Source organism: Crinia signifera, chromosome 2 (assembly GCF_055691185.1).
Source record: "Crinia signifera chromosome 2, ASM5569118v1, whole genome shotgun sequence".
Taxonomy (NCBI): domain Eukaryota; kingdom Metazoa; phylum Chordata; class Amphibia; order Anura; family Myobatrachidae; genus Crinia; species Crinia signifera.
The window spans coordinates 384,899,816-384,920,622 of NC_139218.1; the positions used below are offsets into that span (position 1 = coordinate 384,899,816).

At 46.9% G+C, this 20,807-nt stretch overlaps 1 protein-coding gene across 18 annotated transcripts in view; it reads right to left on the bottom strand.

Moving 5' to 3' along the window:
- Nucleotides 1-20,807, bottom strand: part of TENM4 (teneurin transmembrane protein 4) — a 929,900-nt gene that overhangs the window by 793,557 nt on the left and 115,536 nt on the right. The window contains exon 1 of one of the 18 annotated variants that reach the window (XM_083170222.1): nucleotides 6,497-6,514. The exons of the other annotated variants lie outside the window; for them this stretch is intronic. The gene's annotated coding sequence lies outside the window, so the exon portion shown is untranslated. Of the gene's footprint in view, nucleotides 1-6,496; nucleotides 6,515-20,807 lie in introns of those variants that run through there. 18 annotated transcript variants of the gene reach the window in all.

Here is a 20,807-nt window from a genome sequence, read left to right on the forward strand (position 1 = left end):
TGATTGACATTGCAGAGGGATACACCTCTGAGGCCGGATTCTCCCGTGTCAGTGGAGCCGTGGCCCACACACTAAGTGCTTGCGGGGGCAGACAATGTGATCCCCGGGGTCCCCCTGGCCCCTTGATGCCCATCACGGGTGTCCCCCTTGACCCCCTCCGTTGTCGAATCCCCCCTAGTCTTCATCATACCACTCCTTGCTTGCATGCCACCCCCCAGTCTTCATCATACCACTCCTTGCTTGCATGCCACCCCCTGTCTTCATCCTACCACTCCCAGGCTGTGATTGCATGTGCAGAATTTCACCATCAGCTAACATGTGGATTGGATTGCTTCTGCAGTCCAATCTGAATCAGCCCCATTGCAGACTACCCGGATCCTTCCAGGGTCACTGGACCCATATCTGTATTTTTGAGGGAGCTGTTTCCACTGAGCCAAGACCCTGGTTATACCGGCAATAACCCTGGTTGTAGCAATATGGGTAAAGCCAACCGCAGGCAAATTTATTTCCTGTGTAGAACGTTTTGTTTGGTTCTGTGTCTAATGTGAATCATCGCTCATTGTATACATGTTTGTAATTATTGCAATTAGACACTGATATACCAATACGTAGTTTATCAGAATTTTTTGCTAATTATCTTTAACTCTGACAATTAGACGGATACGTTGTTTCCCACCGCAGTAGTTATTTGATGTTCCAAGTGCTTAAGGTGACCCACATAGGTTAACTTTTAGAGATGTTTTTTATGGTTATTATATAATGCGGACAGGTCTTTCTAATATATTTTTGTTACTTGTTTTTTCTTATTAGAAATATATATTTTTTCTGTATTAAATTAATAGCAAATTTGTCTGGATGTTATTTTAGTACAGTTTTATATTTTTTGGTGTTTTGTTTAATGGTTTGCCTCTTCAGAGTCCTGTCCGCCAAAACAGCTGCTGCAGAAATCTTCCCCAAGTCCTGCGTATGGATGGCGGGATGAGGGATGGCGATTGACCTCCAGTGATTCTAAATCATCGATGGTTTATAGTAGATGTACAATAGTTATGCTATCAATGGGAGAGAACCAGGTGGTTTCCCTTCAACGATGTCAAGTATAAAAAAAAATAGTTCCCCCCCCAAGGGGCCGGGACATGGTACATAGCTCTGCCCCTGACACACATGAAGCCCCACCCCATGTTTTGATTGGCCCACAAGCCAATCAGTCAAATAAAATGGATGACCATCGATAGGTAAAAGATATTGATGGTGATCCACCCCCGAATGTCATAGGGGTTCCTATGGACATTGTATATATGCACAGTGCCCCCAGTGGCTCACTGCATTATTATAATCACACTAAGGGCGGTATGTACTAAGGGAAAAACGTGCTAAGACCCAGCCGGCCCGGGTATCGCTACCTTTAGTTGGCGATACCCTATAGAAGCCTGTGGGCTTCTATCGCCGCCCACCACCAATCTCAGGCGGCAGGCGCCAACCCCCTCCCCCTGTCTTACCTTCCTCCGTGAAACTCCTCCTCCCCCCTAGCAACAGGTCACAGCCGGAGGTCCTTCCGGCTGCAGGGGGGAGGAGTAGGCGCTGAAACGGACCTAATATACTCTGCCTATACTGTATATTTATTTTTTCCCAACAGAGAAACTAACGTGTTCTCTTCAATATGTTTCTTTTTCCGCTGGCCCTGGACTTGTCTCTGAATGTTATCCTTACCTTGAATAAAAATGGCTCTGCTTATTGACCTTGGATACACTTTTATATTCGCTGCTACAATTACCATCCACACTGTAGACTCTTATTGTAATGTAAAAAAACACCCTATTTTGTTACCATTTCCTCATTAATGTGGTCATCTCTGCACACGTTCCAGATACATTATGTGTTATGAATAGTATAAATGGTCAGGGTTTATATTAAGGTAAAATTGTGTTTTTCTTCTGGCGCATAAAAGCCCCTGCAATGTGTCTAATTTGTATCACGGAGGGCTTTAGGGCTGCTGACTGACATCGAGAGCCGCTGAGCAAATTCAATTGTTCCATCAATACCTAGATTTTTTTGGGGGGGGGGATATAAAGAGAAAAAGCAGCCATGTAACCCAACACGCTATAGCACATATGCGCAAACAGAAAACTGGTGGTGAGTCCTGGTGATGGGGTAACTATCATAGGTACAGAGGGTGCAGCTGCTATGGTGCCCAGGGCTGAGGGGGCCCACCTTCCATGTAACACTGGGGGGGCCCTCTCAGTACGTGTTATATAATGGGGTTTAGCTATCATAGGTGCAGGGGGTGCAGCTGCTATGGGGCCCAGAGCTGGGAGAGGCCACCTTCCCTGTCACAGGTACATGTGTTATATACAGGGGTGTAACTACCATAGGTGCAGGGAGTGCAGCTGCTATGGGGCCCAGAGCTGAGAGGGGCCACCTTCCCTGTCACAGTTACATGTGTTATATACAGGGGTGTAGCTACCATAGGTGCAGGGGGTGCAGCTGCTATGGGGCCCAGAGCTGGGAGAGGCCACCTTCCCTGTCACAGTTACATGTGTTATATACAGGGGTGTAGCTACCATAGGTGCAGGGGGTGCAGCTGCTATGGGCCCAGAGCTGAGAGGGGCCACCTTCCCTGTCACAGTTACATGTGTTATATACAGGGGTGTAGCTACCATAGGCGCTGGGGGTGCAGCTGCTATGGGGCCAGAGCTGAGAGGGGCCACCTTCCCTGTCACAGTTACATGTGTTATATACAGGGGTGTAACTACCATAGGTGCAGGGGGTGCAGCTGTTATGGGGCCCAGAGCTGAGAGGGGCCACCTTCCCTGTCACAGTTACATGTGTTATATACAGGGGTGTAGCTACCATAGGTGCAGGGGGTGCAGCTGTTATGGGGCCCAGAGCTAAGAGGGGCCACCTTCCCTGTCACAGTTACATGTGTTATATACAGGGGTGTAGCTACCATAGGTGCAGGGAGAGCAGCTGCTATGGGGCCCAGAGCTGAGAGGGGCCACCTTCCCTGTCACAGTTACATGTGTTATATACAGGGGTGTAGCTACCATAGGTGCAGGGAGTGCAACTGCTATGGGGACCAGAGCTGAGAGGGGCCACCTTCCCTGTCAGTTACATATGTTATATACAGGGGTGTAGCTACCATAGGTACAGGGGGTGCAGCTGTTATGGGGCCCAGAGCTGAGAGGGGCCACCTTCCCTGTCAGTTACATATGTTATATACAGGGGTGTAGCTACCATAGGTGCAGGGAGAGCAGCTGCTATGGGGCCCAGAGCTGAGAGCGGCCACCTTCCCTGTCACAGTTATATGTGTTATATACAGGGGTGTAGCTACCATAGGTGCAGGGGGTGCAGCTGTTATGGGGCCAAGAGCTGAGAGGGGCCACCTTCCCTGTCACAGTTATATGTGTTATATACAGAGGTGTAGCTACCATAGGTGCAGCTGCTATGGGGCCCAGAGCTGAGAGGGGCCACCTTCCCTGTCACAGTTACATGTGTTATATACAGGGGTGTAGCTACCATAGGTGCAGGGGTTGCAGCTGTTATGGGGCCCAGAGCTGAGAGGGGCCACCTTCCCTGTCACAGTTACATGTGTTATATACAGGGGTGTAGCTACCAAAGGTGCAGGGAGAGCAGCTGCTATGGGGCCCAGAGCTGAGAGGGGCCACCTTCCCAGTCACAGTTATATGTGTTATATACAGGGTGTAGCTACCATAGGTGCAGGGAGTGTAGCTGCTATGGGACCCAGAGCTGAGGGGCCACCTTCCCAGTCACAGTTATATGTGTTATATACAGGGTGTAGCTACCATAGGTGCAGGGTGTGCAGATGCTATGGGCCCAGAGCTGAGGGGCCACCTTCCCTTTTACAGTAACATGTGTTATATACAGGGGTGTAGTTACCACAGGTGCAGGGAGAGCAGCTGCTATGGGGCCCAGAGCTGAGAGGGGCCACCTTCCCTGTCACAGGTGTATGTGTTATATACAGGGGTGTAGCTACCATAGGTGCAGGGAGTGCAGCTGCTATGGGGCCCAGAGCTGAGAGGGGCCACCTTCCCAGTCACAGTTACATGTGTTATATACAGGGGCGTAGCTACCATAGGTGCAGGGGGTGCAGCTGTTATGGGACCAGAGCCGAGAGGGTCCACCTTCCCTGTCACAGTTACATGACAGGGGGAAAAAAGTACCAGAAACGTGACCGAACATGTCAGTAAAAGTGTCTATAATCCTATACGCTCATCAGCGTCTACAGCTATACTCAGATGGAGAAACTGCGCTTGCACCGGGGTAGAGAGACACTGACATTGGATCTCTTAGTACTTACACATTCAGACCACTGTTTGGACAGTACATCAGGGAAAATCTGAATATACTGTAACAGCAGCGTGCAACGTCGAATCAGGCCCTTTGACTTTTTATGCACCTGCATCCATACACAGCTGCCTAGAGTATTTCGGGAAATGTTTTACCAGGCTTGATGAGGTGAAAGGTTAAAATGAATAACAGAAAGTATTCTCTTCTCCTGCTAATGATTGTTATACAGTACATAGAGCACTTGGGCTAATGCATATTTCATTCTATATAATATTAATTTGATATGACAGGCAGTTTGCAGCTTCCATACTGTATATAACTTGAATCTGCCGCAATACAGATGTGTTCATGCATTATTCCCGTAATTACACAATACAGAGGGGGCACCAGTGCCTGCAGTAATTAGGTCCCATGACATGTCAGGAAAGCTTGCAGAACACGAGTTTACTAAAACTACGATTTTATACATTATTTTTATACAAACCTACCATTTATATCGTGTCCCAATTAAATTGAACAAAACGTTTTATGAATTGGTTAGGCAATATACCCACAGATATATCTCCTGTCTCTGCATATGGCTGCAATACAATGTCCACCGTGCTTAAGATGGTAATTATTGTTTTACTCTGTGCCCTTAAGAGCACTGAAATACTACTGTTGTAAAGAAAGGGGAATGTAGCTGACACATACTTGACTACTTTTGAAAATGAGTTTCGGAGAGATTATAGTTGGTAGTAGAATTTTGCACAGGTTGAGAGGGCGTGTCATGCTCCACCCAAAGGGCCTGTCTAGTTCCATACTGTATATGGAGATATTGTGAAAAGAGATTGTGAACGTGGCACCTAGAAGCGTGGGTGTGTACTGCTACATCTGAGAGGAATCTTTTAAAATAGTCATTTTATAATGTAAAGTATATTATATCCAAATGTAGATGAGCCCCAAAGCAGTTAGTAAGAGCTACTATACAGTACGTGGTAAAGTGCAGAGAAATGGCACTGATGATTCAGTGTAAATGTACAGTATCTTTTTCTCATTCCTTTTTCCCCAAAACATTTAACAATGTACTGTACAGTAATCTGGGTTAGGTGAAATGAGGGAGATTGCTAGACTAATGAGGGAGAGAGGGAGATTGCTGCTATTTCAGGGAGTCTCCTGCAGAATGCAGGAGGGGAGGTAACTATGAGCTGACATTGCAAGGTACTGTATAGTATAGTATAAATATATGCAACACAGACAGTGCATTAACTTGTAGTGGACTGGACTCTGATGGAATGGAGCTCATTATATGCACTAGCGCACACAGGGGGGGGGGGGAAGGGGGGGATGGGTTCTAAGTACCCAGAAACCTCCACTGACAGGATGCAAACATGATATTACAAAGCCCCGCAGCCTTGAAACCATATGCCCCAATCACGGGTCATTGGAAAGGGGTGGAGCCAATATCACAAGATTCATTTATAATTGTGTAATTTTAGCTCCACCCTCTCCTGATAGACTGGCAAATTGTTGCATTTGTCAGTGAGGGGGCAGGGCCTACTAATAAAGGGGGTTATTCTAGTCCATTCTTTCTGACAAAATCCTTCTTAGATGGACAAAACCATGTGCACTACGGGTGGGGCAGATGTAACTTGTGCAGAGAGAATTAGATTTGGGTGGGGTTTTACTTCAAAGTGAGATCTATATTGAAGTGTAAAATCATGCAGTCAGTATTTTCCCTGCACAGAAACAAAATAACTCACCCAAATCTAATTCTCTTTGCACATGTTACATCTGCCCCCCCTGCAGTGCACATGGTTTTGTCCATCTAAGAAGGATTTTGTCAGAAAGAATGGACTAGAATAACCCCCTAAGTTTTTTTTTTTTTTTTGGGGGGGGGGGGGGGACCCCTGGGGGGGAAAAAACCTGCATGTGCCTCAGATAGGAAAATAATGAAATCTGATTAAGACCGCATTGGGTACTAGGAAAGATGATTTGGGGGTTCTTATTTTAACATAACCCCCCCCCCCCCCAAATGCACATTAATAAAAAAGTTAAAGGCTACTAAAGATATTGAACATAAAAAGATGTGGTCCCCCTATCAATAGTCATCGATTGTCTTTTTCAAACATGACAGATGGAACTAAAGCCCGCTTATTTCCAGTTCTGTAGATGACAACTGCAAGATTAAATTGGAGCAAGTGTTCCCTACCCTGAAGTTGACAACTGTCTGTTGAAACTAACTCATTCTATTTCCTGCTCTGAAGATGACAACTGAGAGATGATGCTGTATCATGTTTTCCCTGCTCAAAATGACAACTGATAGATGACAAGGTAGCATGTTTTCCCTGCTCTGAAGATGACAACTGAGAGGCGATGCTGTATCATGTTTTCCCTGCTCTGAAGATGACAACTGAGAGATGATGCTTTATCATGTTTCCGCTGCTCAGAAGATGACAACTGACAGATGACACTGTAGACTGCTTTTTTCTGCCCTGCAGATGACAATTAAGAGGTATAACTGTAGCATGTTTAATTCCGGCGTTGAACACATGAGACTGTAGACTACTTTTTGCTATTCTGACGATTAGATGACAACTGACACTTAAAACTGTAGAATGCTTTTTGGTATTCTAAAGATGACAACTTACAGATTAATTTGTAGCGTGCTTTTTTTCCTGCTCCAAAGACGACAACTGACATATGAAGCTGTAGCATGTTTGATTCCTGCTCGAAAGATGACAGTTGCTTTAATAATCAATTTTGTCCTTATGCTGCCAACCAAATCCAGCTATTCTCAAACTACATCCCGATCTCTAGGGGGCCTAGGGAGTTTTTGAGACCTGCTCACTTTTTAATCACTGGCCTTACACAAGTTTACTGACAGGAAGCCGATATTTGAGGGTGGTAACAGGCAGTTTTCTGGGAATATCAGGGAAAATGCAGACGTGCCCAGGTGTTTTTGGGAAAGGGGTGCAATGTCAGCCACCATTCACTATGGAAGGGAAGCGTATATCTGATTGCAGGACTCTGCAATTTAAGCCCTCAGACCTAACTGTACAGAGCAGTGACCAGACACCTGGATATAGATTGCCAAATCAATATCTCCATTACCATCATATTATACTGTCAGACACATTGACTTAGTTATTTGTATTTGCGCACAACAAAGTGTCATTTTCCATTTATGATCAGTCTTATCCTAGTGTTCATTCTAGCACCCGCTATCTTTGAAAACCCATGCAGTACCTCTTCCCTGCCTGGGGTGTCACTGTCTGCTGTGGTGTTTCTAGCACAGGTCTGGTTTGCATATCAGTGCTGATATACAGATCACACAGCTAGAAGCACTACAGCAGACAGTGACATCCCAGGCAGGGAAGAGGTACTGCATGGGTTTTCAAAGATAGCGGGTGCTAGAATGATCACTATTATCCCCAATGTCTGACCCAATTACAAACCCCTTACAGGTCACCTACATGTCTTTAACTGTCTGAGCATTTAAATATTGTAATATGTCCTCACAGCAGGTTTATTTTGGGGTCTGAAGTGAGAGGGAGTTAACTTATTTTTTGGCGTACCCTTGATAAATAGTTATGGTGCTGAGCTGGATTGGGTGTGGTCTGGTAACATCAGGGGTGTGACTTATTATGTGCATTCCCATATATATATTTTTGGTAGGTATGGATTATGAACAGGGGCGTAGCTAAGGGTTCATGGGCCCTGCTGCGAAAGGTCACCTTGGGGCCCCCCTACATACAACAAAATTAAAATCTCGGTCTGTTTATATTTTAATACATCATTGCCAAGGGGGGTTAATGTCTGTTGCCATGGGTTCTTGCTCGTTGCCAAGGGGTTAATATGTGTTGCCAGGGGTTATTGGATGTTGCCAAGTGGTTAAATTTTTTTTTATCAGGGGTTAATGCTCGTTGCCAAGGGGGGTTTATTCCCGTTGCCAGGGGTTCTAGCTCGTTGCCAAGGGGTTAATACGTATGTGCCCACCCCAGCCACCCGCCCGTACGCTGCTGTTGCTGCCCCTGCCTTACCCTGCGCAGAGAGAGACAGACGCTATCATTTTTCACTTCCAGCGTCTCTGACAGGGAGCACAGCTCTGCAGCCGCGTTACCAGGAAGTGCAGAGCTGCGCTTCCTGTCAGACGCTAGAGGTGAATTATGACTTCTAGCGTCTGTCTCTGTGTGCAGGGGAAGGAAGGGGCAGCCGTAGCTGACGGGCTGGTGGCCGGAAACATAGGCGCACCGGCAGCTATTGCAGTGCTGCCGGCAGCCTAGTGAGAGCTGAGATGAGGACTCGGAGCGGAGGTATGACCTCTGAGTAACCAGGCCGGACAGTGGCAGGGGCTGGGCCCCCCTGGCTCAGGGGCCCGGTCGCAGGTGCGACCGCTGCGACCCCTGTAGCTACGCCACTGATTATGAAAATGTGAGGTTTACAATTAATTTACAGCTTTACTAAGTTTACCTGTAGACAGTCTCATTTTGGGTGGGACAATAACAATTTGGGGTCCCTGTACTGCAGTGGTGGGTAGTTGGGATGTATATCCCATAAACTCAGCAGTGAGCGGGCTTAATGAGCAGGTGTTTGGAATAAAATAAGTGGCCACACCCCCATCATGACACTGCTCCACCCCCTTTGTCAGACTGCCATAATCTTAGGGAACTGGTGGATACGATATCAATACAATTACAATGATCTGAAAAGTTCCAATTTAAATTAAAATGATAGTAAACAGTATATATTTAATCACAGTTCCAGTGTTTATAGGGGCTCACATATATTCTGCAGAATTTAACAGAAAATATTTGTTTTAGAGATGGCCATCGACCATTGATGGTTCGTAATCATCGATGGTTTATGACCGATGTAGAATAGTTTTGCCATCAAAGGGTGTCAACCAGATGGTCTCCCTCCATCGATGGCTCAGCATAACCAATTTTTTTTTTCATTTTCCCCAAGGTACCAGAACACGGAGCATAGCTCCACCCACAACACCAGTAAAGCTATGCCCCTAGGTTCTGATTGGCCCACTAGCAAAAGCAGTAATTACTGAATGCAACCAGATATTTCCATGTACAAAATAACCCAGGTGGGCAGTATAATAACCAGATAGGGTTTGTATTACACTAGGCTCATCAATGTTCCAACCAAACCACCGTTGAACTCTAATGAGCGGCCTACCTGCGTGCTTACTTGTTCCAGACCTTCTGCCTTCCTAGATTTTGCACTTCTGCCTTGCCCAGGGCCATCTTTCCCAATTGGGCTGTGTGGGCTACTGCCCAGGGGTCCCACAAGCTTAGGGGCCCCATAAAAATAGAGATAGGACAAAATAGAGATAGGACAAATGAAAGATAAAATTTTGGTTAGGACAACCTGTCGCTCCTCCACCTGTCCTCCTACTCTAGTTGTGGCACTCAACATTGGGCGTGATGTCATCACACCCAACATGATCAGTGAGGATTGCCGAGAGAGGTGAGGTTGGGTAGGTAGTGGTCCCACTGCACTGCTTTGTCCTGGGGCCCATAATGCTGTTAAGATGGCCCTGACCTTGCATGTTTGCATGCACCCCACCTCTGCTGACACACACGCACATGGACACACCCACCAGCCGGCTGGCAGCTGGGCCTCATGCCCATGGAATCCCGGGAGGGGACTTGGGTTAGGCCTAAATGATATTTTTGCACCTGGGCCCACAGCCCACAAGCTCCGCCACTGCTGGATACTGTACCATCATTGAGCAGCTCCGAGTTTCAGGCTGGCTCCCCAACACACACAGACGCAGTTGTTCTACAGCTAAATCTCCCGGCTGCAAAATGTTAAGAAAAAGAAATTCTCATAAATATTAACTAAACCAGCTTTGTCAGAAGGAAAGATATATGCTTCCTCTTTAGCCTATAAACTAACTTGGAAAAGAGGTATTTGGAACATGGTGAGTAAGCAATTTATCAAGCATTAAATGCTTGTCAGCATTGGGTAGGGAGAACGCTCAGCGGCGGCACGCTGGGCTGTTCACACAGTCTCAGATGCTTCTTATTATGACTGTGTATTCAGATGGGGTCAACATATTGCATAGCGCTGCACAATATGCGAGGCAGGAAGGGAAATGACAAACACGAACAGCCGGGGCTGTGCAAAAATGGAGGCACACGCGGTGGTGACTGGGGAGAAGATTTATTTTAAAGGCGGTGGAAAAGGCACACGGTAATCGGAGCAGATTGTGTGGCTGGGATGAGTGATTATGGTGAAGAGCGGGTGGAGGAAACGGCTTGTGCAAATACTCAGCGGCATCATTCAAACCGCGGGATGGAAAGAAACAATTAGCAGTTTTATTGCAAAACTGGAAATAGTATTACAAGTAAATTACAATAAAAAAAGAAACCCCTCCAACATTGGCCACCATCTTTCCTTTAGAGGTTCCTACAAGACCTTTTGGTCCGAAATAATTCTTCAGCAAGAACCTCGCCGGAGGGCTGATTTCTAACGAAGGGCTGAATTCTAATGAACGGCTCCATCTAATGCGGCTGTAATCCGGTAATTTAAATCCCTCCAGCCAGGGGTCAAAGTTATATCCCCCCTTGAATAACAGATCCATAAGGACCGGTGGTGTAATAATGTTACTGCAGCTCAAGCGGTGGCTTGGGGGAGCGGCGCTGTGAGGGCAAATTTTCTCTGCAGAAAATGTCCCTACACAAAGCCCCGGATCACTGTATACACAATGCGCAGATCTGTCAATACGCCCCTGACATGCCATCGCTAATCAGAGCCGCAAGCAAAGATACATCTCAGTTGCGTATGACTTAGCATCACGCACAGTTGCTTATACCCAGGTCTGGAATGAAGGCATGCAAGATCTGTCCTTAAAAAGCCCTTAAATCCAAATGTCAGAGTTCGAAAATCAAGGGCCTGATTCACACCAGATCTCATAGCTGTGAATTCGCAGGCCGGAGGAGATTATCGATAAACTGCTAGTAGTGATTAGACTTATTTCAGAATTTAGAGTCTTTGTTGCACTGTAGCTGTACCCAAAGCCGCTTATAGTGTACTGGGTACTTAGGATTAGCCTGTTTGTTGCAAAGGACTTGGTATAAAGTGGCATATATTTCCCCTCTGCATGGTGCGCAGCTCATATTAGTCATTAAAAATGTAACTTTTTATCCAGTGTTAGTGTCCGAGTCGCACACAGCAGCTGCATGCAGTGAAATCACTGGTGCCAGTGGTGTAACAGCCCCGCAGACCCCACTGTGTGGGCGCGGGGGGTCTGCGGGGATATTGTTACGCCACTACCACCTGACGGGACCTGCCGCGTCTGTGGCCGGGACCCGCAGATTTACTTATCTGCAGTCCCGGCTCTCTTCCTGGCTCCTGCTGCTAATGAAATGAAAACTGACCCTCACAAAATGGCTGCCCCCTTACAGCAGACAGTTTTTGAGGAGCATCCTCAAAAACTGTCTGCTGTAAGGGGGCAGCCATGTTGTGAGGCTCAGTTTTCATTAGCAGAAGTTCAAGGAGTGCTGGGATCACAGACCGGTGGTGGATGTGGCATGTGGAGGGGTAAGGCAGGGTTGGGGGTAACTCTACTGGGGGGGGGGCGCTGAAGAAATTTTTGTCAGGGGGCGCAAATTAAGTAGTTACGCCACTGACCAGTGGCCAGTGCACTTTGGGTCTGATTCAGACCTGTTCGCTAGGCATAAAACACTCCCCTGCTACCGCCCCATACCCGGCCCCATAGCCGCTCCCCTGCTACCGCCCCATACCCGGCCGCCCTATTGAGCGAACGCCGGTGAGTGTGAAACTCGCCGAAGGTGCTTGTTACAGGGGTTTGCACATGCGCATATTAACGCATGCGCAAACCCCAACATAGTCCGGGGTAGCCAATTCAGCCCGCAGCGAGCGGATCTGAATCACCTTCTTTGTTTACTTGTGCAAATTTGATACAAAAAAACTCCATACAAGCCTCAGACTCACAGCATGTCCCGGCATGGCATTTCAGTTGCAGCATTTTATGGTGTACATACAGTACGCCATGAGAGAACCCACAGCATGCAATACACAGCATAACCAATGGGTGGCAAATGCTCCACAGACAAAAACTACAGTACTGCAACCAATATTGTGCCAGTGGCCAGTGATCCCTGGCCAGCCGGCCAATCACATTCAGGCAGGGTAAACGGTCACTCGGCACCTCCTCCCAAGCTTCATTCCTAGGCTACAGTACGCCACCGAGTGCCATTGGACTCCGCTACTGACTTTGTAGTGTACCTTACTGTAGCAATGATGCAAACTAGAACACACAACTGTGGTGGTTAAAAGACGCTTGCTCAGCATTCCTCAAAGTGAGCTCAGCTCAGGTTCACTAATGCCCAGGTACTCTGCTGATTTCTGCCCATAGCTGGGCATCTCACTGTATGGACACGGTCACCAACCTATTACAGCCTTGACTCAGTTCCCAGCTTTGCCGAAAACAGAATCATTGACTCAATATTACCAGTCACGTGATGGACTTCATCACAAGAGATTTGCATATAATTACTTGTCTTGAATGCAGGATAATATTTACTCATCGTTACTCATTGTTGGCAACGCTGGCAGAGTGGGTACTAATTACAAGTATGCATTTCATTTTCAACAACAATCGCCAAGACTTCTAGCCAACAAGACTAATCCACCGTGTGCGCACCCGCGGCGAACATTCTGGGCGGGGGGCGGAGAAGGGCGGGGGATGCCGGGCAGCCCCATTACCATATGGAAACGCCCAGCATTTTATGGTAAAGAGGCCGTGACGCAGATGCGGGGGGTGGGCAGCTGACAGCACCGGATGTGATTTTACTCTGGTGGTGCGGCATATACCTGATTGCAGGGCTCCGAAAGCAGTCATGAGATCAGGTGTGAATCGGGCCTATTGTCTGTAAGCCATCCGGATACCAATAACTACAAGCACAAGATTTATAATTTGGGAGGTGATTTATTATCGTCTTCCTTATTGCATTGTCCCTTTAAATGTTTTTTGTTTGGTTTTGCGTAATTATTTGTTACATGAGTAACGCTATGGGGATTTTTTTTGTACTTTTGGATAAACAGGCAGCTACAATGACTTGGCTGCTGATCTAACCACCAACGCTTGTACAGATGGAAACGGTTGGCACAAACATCGCAGAACAAAGGACAGGATGTTGTTTTAAACAATAAGGAACGGTGACAGACGTAATATGGCCCAGCAAGGACTGGTTTGATAAATGACCGTGGCATTTTTACTATATTACTCACAGCTGTAACCGAATCAGACACGGACACACGTTTTATTGGGCTTCTTCGTTGTGTCTTCCTCGGATAACATTTTTTATCGCCTTATAATAAAATTTTACAAAATAGTTTTGGACCTACATTTAAAAATGACAATTTAATTTTTAGCATGAGCAGTGTAGATTTGGTTGAGGTTGCGTCCCAGATTTATGTCCACGTCAGCTTTCTTGTGTTGATGTTATGAGTATTGACATAATATACGACACCCTTTGTCCCATCGTGAACTCTTGCTCTGTTTTTTGGTTGTTCCTAACGATTGTTATATTGTTGCTTTGGAAGCATAGAAGAATAAATATTTCCTAATTGTAAGGCCTTCATTTAAACATAAACCCATTACAGATGGGTGGTTGAGACTTTCCTCGGATCTTCCCACCAAGTTGGGAAACAGCCAGTGAAGTCACCTGTCATCTTTCAGAGTCATTACGAAAATTCCAGCTCTGGCGCGCATTAGATCGCATGTAGTGTATACAGTATATGATCAAAAACACCCTAAAGATGGTATTTCTGTATAGATGGTGTTTTTGAAGATAGAACATTCCCTCATTCTTGGGTCTGAACTTGGCAGGAAGATCTGAGCAAAAATTTAGCTGCTCACCTCAAACTTTTTTCGTGACTGTTCTTTCGGCTCACCAAAAAGAAGCCACACTTCCCATTCTGCAACACGTGGCCTAGATGTGGCCTACGCAGTCTACAGCACTACCGCATTTCCAGTGCTTTACTGCATTGGGGACAAGTGCAAAGAACCTCAAAGGTCTTTAAGTGATTCTGAACCTCATTGACCTCACAGACTCATTCCTTCCTTCTCCATGAATGGAGAGGGCTCCAGTGGGACAAAGGACAGTTGCTTTCTGTACAGCTGGGACACTCCTTTGTTTGAGCATTGTCAAGTCTCTTAAGTGAGGATGAACTGGAGGGAATTAAGCTCAACTTATGGAAAAATATAGGCTTTCTTCTGCCACAGTTAGAGCCACATGGAACTACTGATTATGGTTTTATTTAGTCAGGATGACTGCAATCCAATCACCACTTCTCTGTAGTAAATGTCTAGTTTCCTGATTATACAGACAAATGGACCAATCAGATATTATAAAATGTAGACTCTTCTTCACCCTAGACGAGCACTTAATAGTTGCTCTGTTTTGATCAGTCACATGCTTTCAGCTGTGCTAGGCTGCAGGGTGATACACTGAAATGGACAACAGGTAAGGGACAAATTTAACTGTGCAGCATACTGTTCATATTGAGACAATAGATAGATCACTTCAGATAAGAACCACTTGGCCTATCTAGCGTGCCCATATACACACACTAGGCATAGAGTTGGGAGTAGGAAAAGTAGGGTTTAGGGATGGTTTATGGTCGATATAGAAAACTTTAGTCATCGATGAAGGAGAACTAGATGGTTTCCCTACATCGATGGCACAACACAACCAATTATTATTATTTTTTAAATTTCCCCAAGGTTTCAGGACACAGAGAATAGCTCCACCCCTGTCACCCATGAAGCCCCTCCCTCAGTTTATGATTTGCCCACACACCAGTCAGTTAATGAAAAGGGATGACCATCGACGGTCATCTATAGGTGCCAATTCTGTGGGTGCTTGAGGGCCCGAGCACCCACGGAAATTGATGAGCACCCACCCGCTCAGCAGCATCCCACTCGCCCGTGTCCCACTGCACTCCCCCTCCCTCGCCGCTGGCACAGGTACTGTGTGGGCATTTATGTATTTGGCACTGTGGGGGCATTCATGTATTTGGCACTGTGGGGGCATTTATCTATTTGGCATTGTGGGGGCATTTATGTATTTGGCACTGTGGGGGCATTTATGTATTTGGCACTGTGTGGGCATTTATGTATTTGGCACTGTGGGGGCATTTATGTATTTGGCACTGTTGCCATAATTTGAATATTGGAGACAACTGTGCTGCGTAATTTAAATCAGTATTATTTTGTGGCCACGCCCCTTTCCCATGAAGCCACTCCCCTATGTTTTTGGCTTGAGCACCCACCAGCAAAAACATAAATCGGCACCTATGCGGTCATCCATTACATTTTCACACTAACACCACAGAAGCCGCATCTCTAGGCAGCAGTCAATTAAGCTACCAGCACATTTTTGAGATTGTGCTAAGAAACTGCAGATCTAACCCAAGCTATCCGGGGACAATATACAAACCATACCTCCCAACTGTCCTGTTTATTGGGGACTGTCCCACGTCCCTCCCGGGGGTCGGCAGTGTCCCACAATTGGGGGGGGGGGGGCTGGCCAATTGGGAGTCCCTCCTGCTATTTGCTGCTCTGCATCTATTCACTGCAGAGACCAATAGGGCACATGGCCAGCAGCTCACAGAGCTGGCCATGCCCCCTACAGGGACACCAATGGGGCGTGGCCTCTCGGTAGGGCAGCAGTAATACATTACTCCCTCCTGCCCCCTTCCCTCCCACTTTGGAGCTCCCAGGGTTTGCAAATATTCTTACATGCTCAAACCCCGACCATCAAGGCCGTGGCTGAATTCCGCCCCTAAGGGCGGTAGAGCAAAAGCACACGTCCCACTATTGAAAAATGAAGGATCTGGACTTCCAACTTCCCCCTACCGCGGGACACTCCCCCCAAAAAACGGGACTGTCCCGGGAAAAACGGGACAATTGGGGGGTATGGTAAAAACCCACAGCCTTCCGAAGATCCTGAAACAGCCGCTAGTATGAAAGCTTGGAAGCACCAAGCGACAGTATGAAATAATCCGACAAGTGCAGCGTTACATTCACCTGGAGGAACCGAGCCTGTCGTCACAGCGTGACATTTCATTTTGCAGTAATTATAAACATGGCCGGATCACCAACACTTCCCTTCTGAAGACCGAGAATGCATTTGAAAGGTTAAACCTGGCAGCGTGGAGATTTGTTATTATGTATCTGTAATCAATATGAACAAGATGTTGCCGCGTATATCCGTGCAGACACTTCGAATCAAGAGCGATTAAAAGTCGTTTTAGAATCACTAATCATTTCATGCCTTCCAAAGCGTAAGTGGCAATATGTCAGTGGTGCTAAGCACATTAAGATATTGCCAACAATAATGTGAATTTAAGTATGCTGTTGTATTAATTGCTGTATAATGTGTTCAAAATATTGCACGCTTCTGTGACAGGCACTTTGCTCATTTTGCTGCTGCTGGAGATGACAATAACATGAATAACATCATTTTTTCTGATGTCTACATGCAAGTGAATGTGTTGTATGAGTTCTGTATGACTGCACTGCAGAGGTTCTCAAACTTGGTCCTCGGGACCCCACAGAGGTCACCTGGCAGGTGCCTAGGTGCATTCATTACTCACTGACACGTTTTAAAAGATCCACAGGTGGAGCTAATTATTTCACTTGTGATTTGTGAAGACACCTGCAAAACATGTATTGTGTGGGGTCCTGAGGGCCGAGTTTGAGAACCTGTGCTCTAGGTAGAAGGTTGGAAGTGTGGTGAGCAACAGGACAGGCAACTGTGCAAAGGCCGCGTAAGCCTCAGTCTAGGAAAACCTAGAAAACATGCACTGTGTGGGGTCCTGAGCAGGGCCTGTTTAAAAGTTTATGGTGCCCTAGGCTAATACACATGCACTGTGTGGGGTCCTGAGGACTGACTTTGGGAACCACTGGCATAGTAGATTGATTGAGATAAACATTGGGAAGACCTTGCGGATTAGGCTGAGGTCTACGTGGCCTTTGTACAATTGTATGAGAAGCCGTGGCTATATAAAAGCTATGGCCGCTGCGATACAGGGTATACAAAAAGAAAGGCATAGATTACATCTCTATGTACACAATCTGAGCACATGCTTGGTACTCAACCAGAATGGATAGTTCTCCCTGACTTCCATGAGTGAGGCCCCTCCCATTTACTGGACACTTTTACAGTGAAGTGGGCAGGGCCTTGATGAAGTGATTGGCTGCCATTGGCACCATTAAGGCAATGCCCCATCAGCAGTCTCATCCCCTCACTTGTAGCAATGTATTAATTCAAACGATTTTGGTGTTCCCTCCAGCTACATTTGATATGACACCACCCACGTAAGAAAGCCGTTTCAGGGCCCCTGGCTCCTGCAAGCCACCCTCTGCACCATTATCCCGCTCCCCATCAGCAGCAGCGCCGAGCTGGTGGCACCAACAGGAAACCTCATTACCAGTTCCCCCTCCCCAACAGCATGTGCACCACAACTTTTTTTAATACTTACCCTCGGGAGTCCAATGATGACGGTAGCCGTGGAAATCGACAGAAAAATGGCCACAAACTACGACTTCACTACTGCGCGTTTGCAGTAGTGATGTCACGGGTAGCATGACACAGCTACCAAGTTCCCGGGCACCTGCCACATGCACAGTGTAATACTGGGGCAGATTTATTAAGCCTGGTGAAGGGATAAAGTGGAAGGGAATAACGCATCAGCCAATCAACTCCTACCTGTAATTTTTTTAATACAGCTGATTGGCTGGTGTGCTATCACCTCCACTTTATCACTTCATCAGGCTTAATAATGCCCATTGTAACCAGGGCTGCCACTAGGAATTTTGGGGCCCGGGACTGATTTCCAGTCCGGGCCTCTCCGGGACCCCCTCCCTTCACTTACCGCCCGACTCCTGCTCCCTCATCCCCTCCTGCTGAATGCAGCAGGTCCCAAAGCACAGGCTTCTTTAATGCAGGATGCCTGTGGCCAATTAAAATGCAGCACCGGCTAGTGAGCCAATCAGAGCTGGTGTACCGGCAGCCGCTCTGATTGGCTAATGGTAGACAAGCTTTGATTGCTTCATTCAGTGCACCGAGCACAGCACAGGCAGCACAGCGAAGGCAGTCTGGGGGGTTGTAGTGGGCAAAATGAGCTGTTGGGCCCTTCCATAGGTCAGGCCGAGGACAGCTGTACCCACAGCACCCCCCTATCGGCAGCCCTGACTGTAACTTACGAGGCAGTCAAAACCAATGCAACGGATCTCATTCCCATTCTGTCCTGTAACAGTACAAAGTGATTATCAAACATTCTGTCCTGGATTCTACATAAACTCCGTTCTCCATCCTGAGCCAAGTGCTTAATGCAGAGCTCACTAAACCAATATTATCTTTTAATAAGAATTCCAATAATATGAACCAACAAAAAGCATTATTTTATGGGGAGAAGCTCAGATCGAGGACCACAGCTGAACAGATTAGCAGAAAACAAATATTTGAGCTCATAAAATGTAAATGATAAATATCAGTACTATGAGAAAATTGAAAGAAGCTTTAAGTCAGGGCCGATAATGCAAAAGTAGCTGTAATGCAGGAACCCACTGCCCCCACTTATAGCGGGTGCAGACTATTCCCCCAAGGACCAGTTACATGCCAGCATCATCTCACTGAGCCGGTTGGTGGCCAACTGGTCCCATCGGGTCCAACCTTGATGTGATACTGGTTCTTAAGGCCCATACAGACACTACGATGTGTCACATCTTAACTACCATCGTTCATTTTCACCCTTGAAGTGAAAATGAACGACCTCAGCATTGCAGTGATCGCTGGTGCACGACAGATGAGAAACGACCACAAACGATGCAGGTCCTTTTTCTATTGAAAAAACAAACAATGTTAGCGACCATAGCCAAATTGACCTGCATGCATTGACGATAGCTATGGTCTTTAACGATCCGCGGGTACGCGCATCGTTTGTAGTCGTCCATCATTCACAGCATAAACACTAGACGATGTTGAAAGATTCACCTCCTGAACGACCCTGAACGAAGTCGTTCTGGGTTGTTCAGGAGGTGATTTATAATGGGGTCGTTCATCATCATTAAGGCATCATCGTAGTGTCTGTATGGGCCTTTAAAGTGGAGCTGAGTCCCCAAAATGAAAACATGTACATTAATATTTATGCCAGGGTCAATGGTGGAACTTGAACCCAATTGAAAAAATATAACTTGGGTCCCCTCCTCCACCCCCAAACCAAGTTCACAATATGCAACACGGTAGTGGGTGACAAAAAGAGGCAGGGGGAGGCAGCGGGGAAAAACAGTGGGTGACAGGGACGCTGTAATGTGGCAGAGTATGAGCAGGGGACACTAATGTGGCATACTACGAACTGGTTGGCACAGTAATGTGGCATTTATGAACTGGTGGGCACAGTAATGTGGCGTTTATGAACTGGTGGGCACAGTAATGTGGCGTAATATGAACTGGTGGGCACAGTAATGTGGCGTAATATGAACTGGTGGGCACACTAATGTGGCATTTATGAACTGGTGAGCACAGTAATGTGGTGTAATATGAACAGGGGCACTTTAATGTTTTACAATATGAACTTGGGAACCTTAATGTACTGTAGCACAATATAAATTGGGGATACTGAAATGTTGCACTATTTTAACAGTGGGCACTAAGTGTGCATACCTCCCAACAGTCCCGATTTTATCGGGACAGTCCCGATTGTCAGGGCCTGTCCCTCTGTCCCACCCGCGGGCGGCAGTGTCCCGCGGTGTGGGGGGGCTGTTGGGAGTCCCCCCTGTCAGCTGCAAAGCAGCGGGGAATAAACGCTGTGCGCATGCGCACAGCGTCTATTCCCGCAGCCAGGGGGCTGGGGGCATGGCTAGAGGCTCACAGAGCCTCTGGGTCATGCCCCCATAGCGGCAAAATGGGGGCGTGGCCTCGCGGGACAGCCGCGAGAATAGGCCACGCCCCCAAATTAGGCCACCCCCCGAAAATTTCGGCGCAGTAGCGTCCCACCTGCTTGACTGCCGAAGTTGGGAGGTATGAGTGTGGCATAAACTAAGTTCATGCCACTGCAATGTGGCATTATACTAACTGGAGGCACTATTGTCAGTTTGGTGCACTGTGTGGCATAATATGCACTGGTGTAGCATACAATGAACTAGGACATTACTGTGGGGCATACAATGAACTAGGGCATCAACCTCTGCAGTGAAAGGCGTGTCTCTAAAAGGATTAGGGAGGGGATCCTTTCAAAATGTTGACATGCAGCTGACAGTGTTTGGCTACATCCTTGCACTATACTCTTAGCATGACCTGACTACCGGATAAGACCAGCGGAGGCTCCTTCTTTTCTGTAGAAGATGGGCTGCTACTGGCTGAGTCGCCGGGTCCTACTTTACGCTGCAGCTCCTTGCTGCTGAAACTTGTACAATGCAGTGACATTGGCCGTGCCTAGCTCATGCACAGTATAAGCAAAGCATGCACATA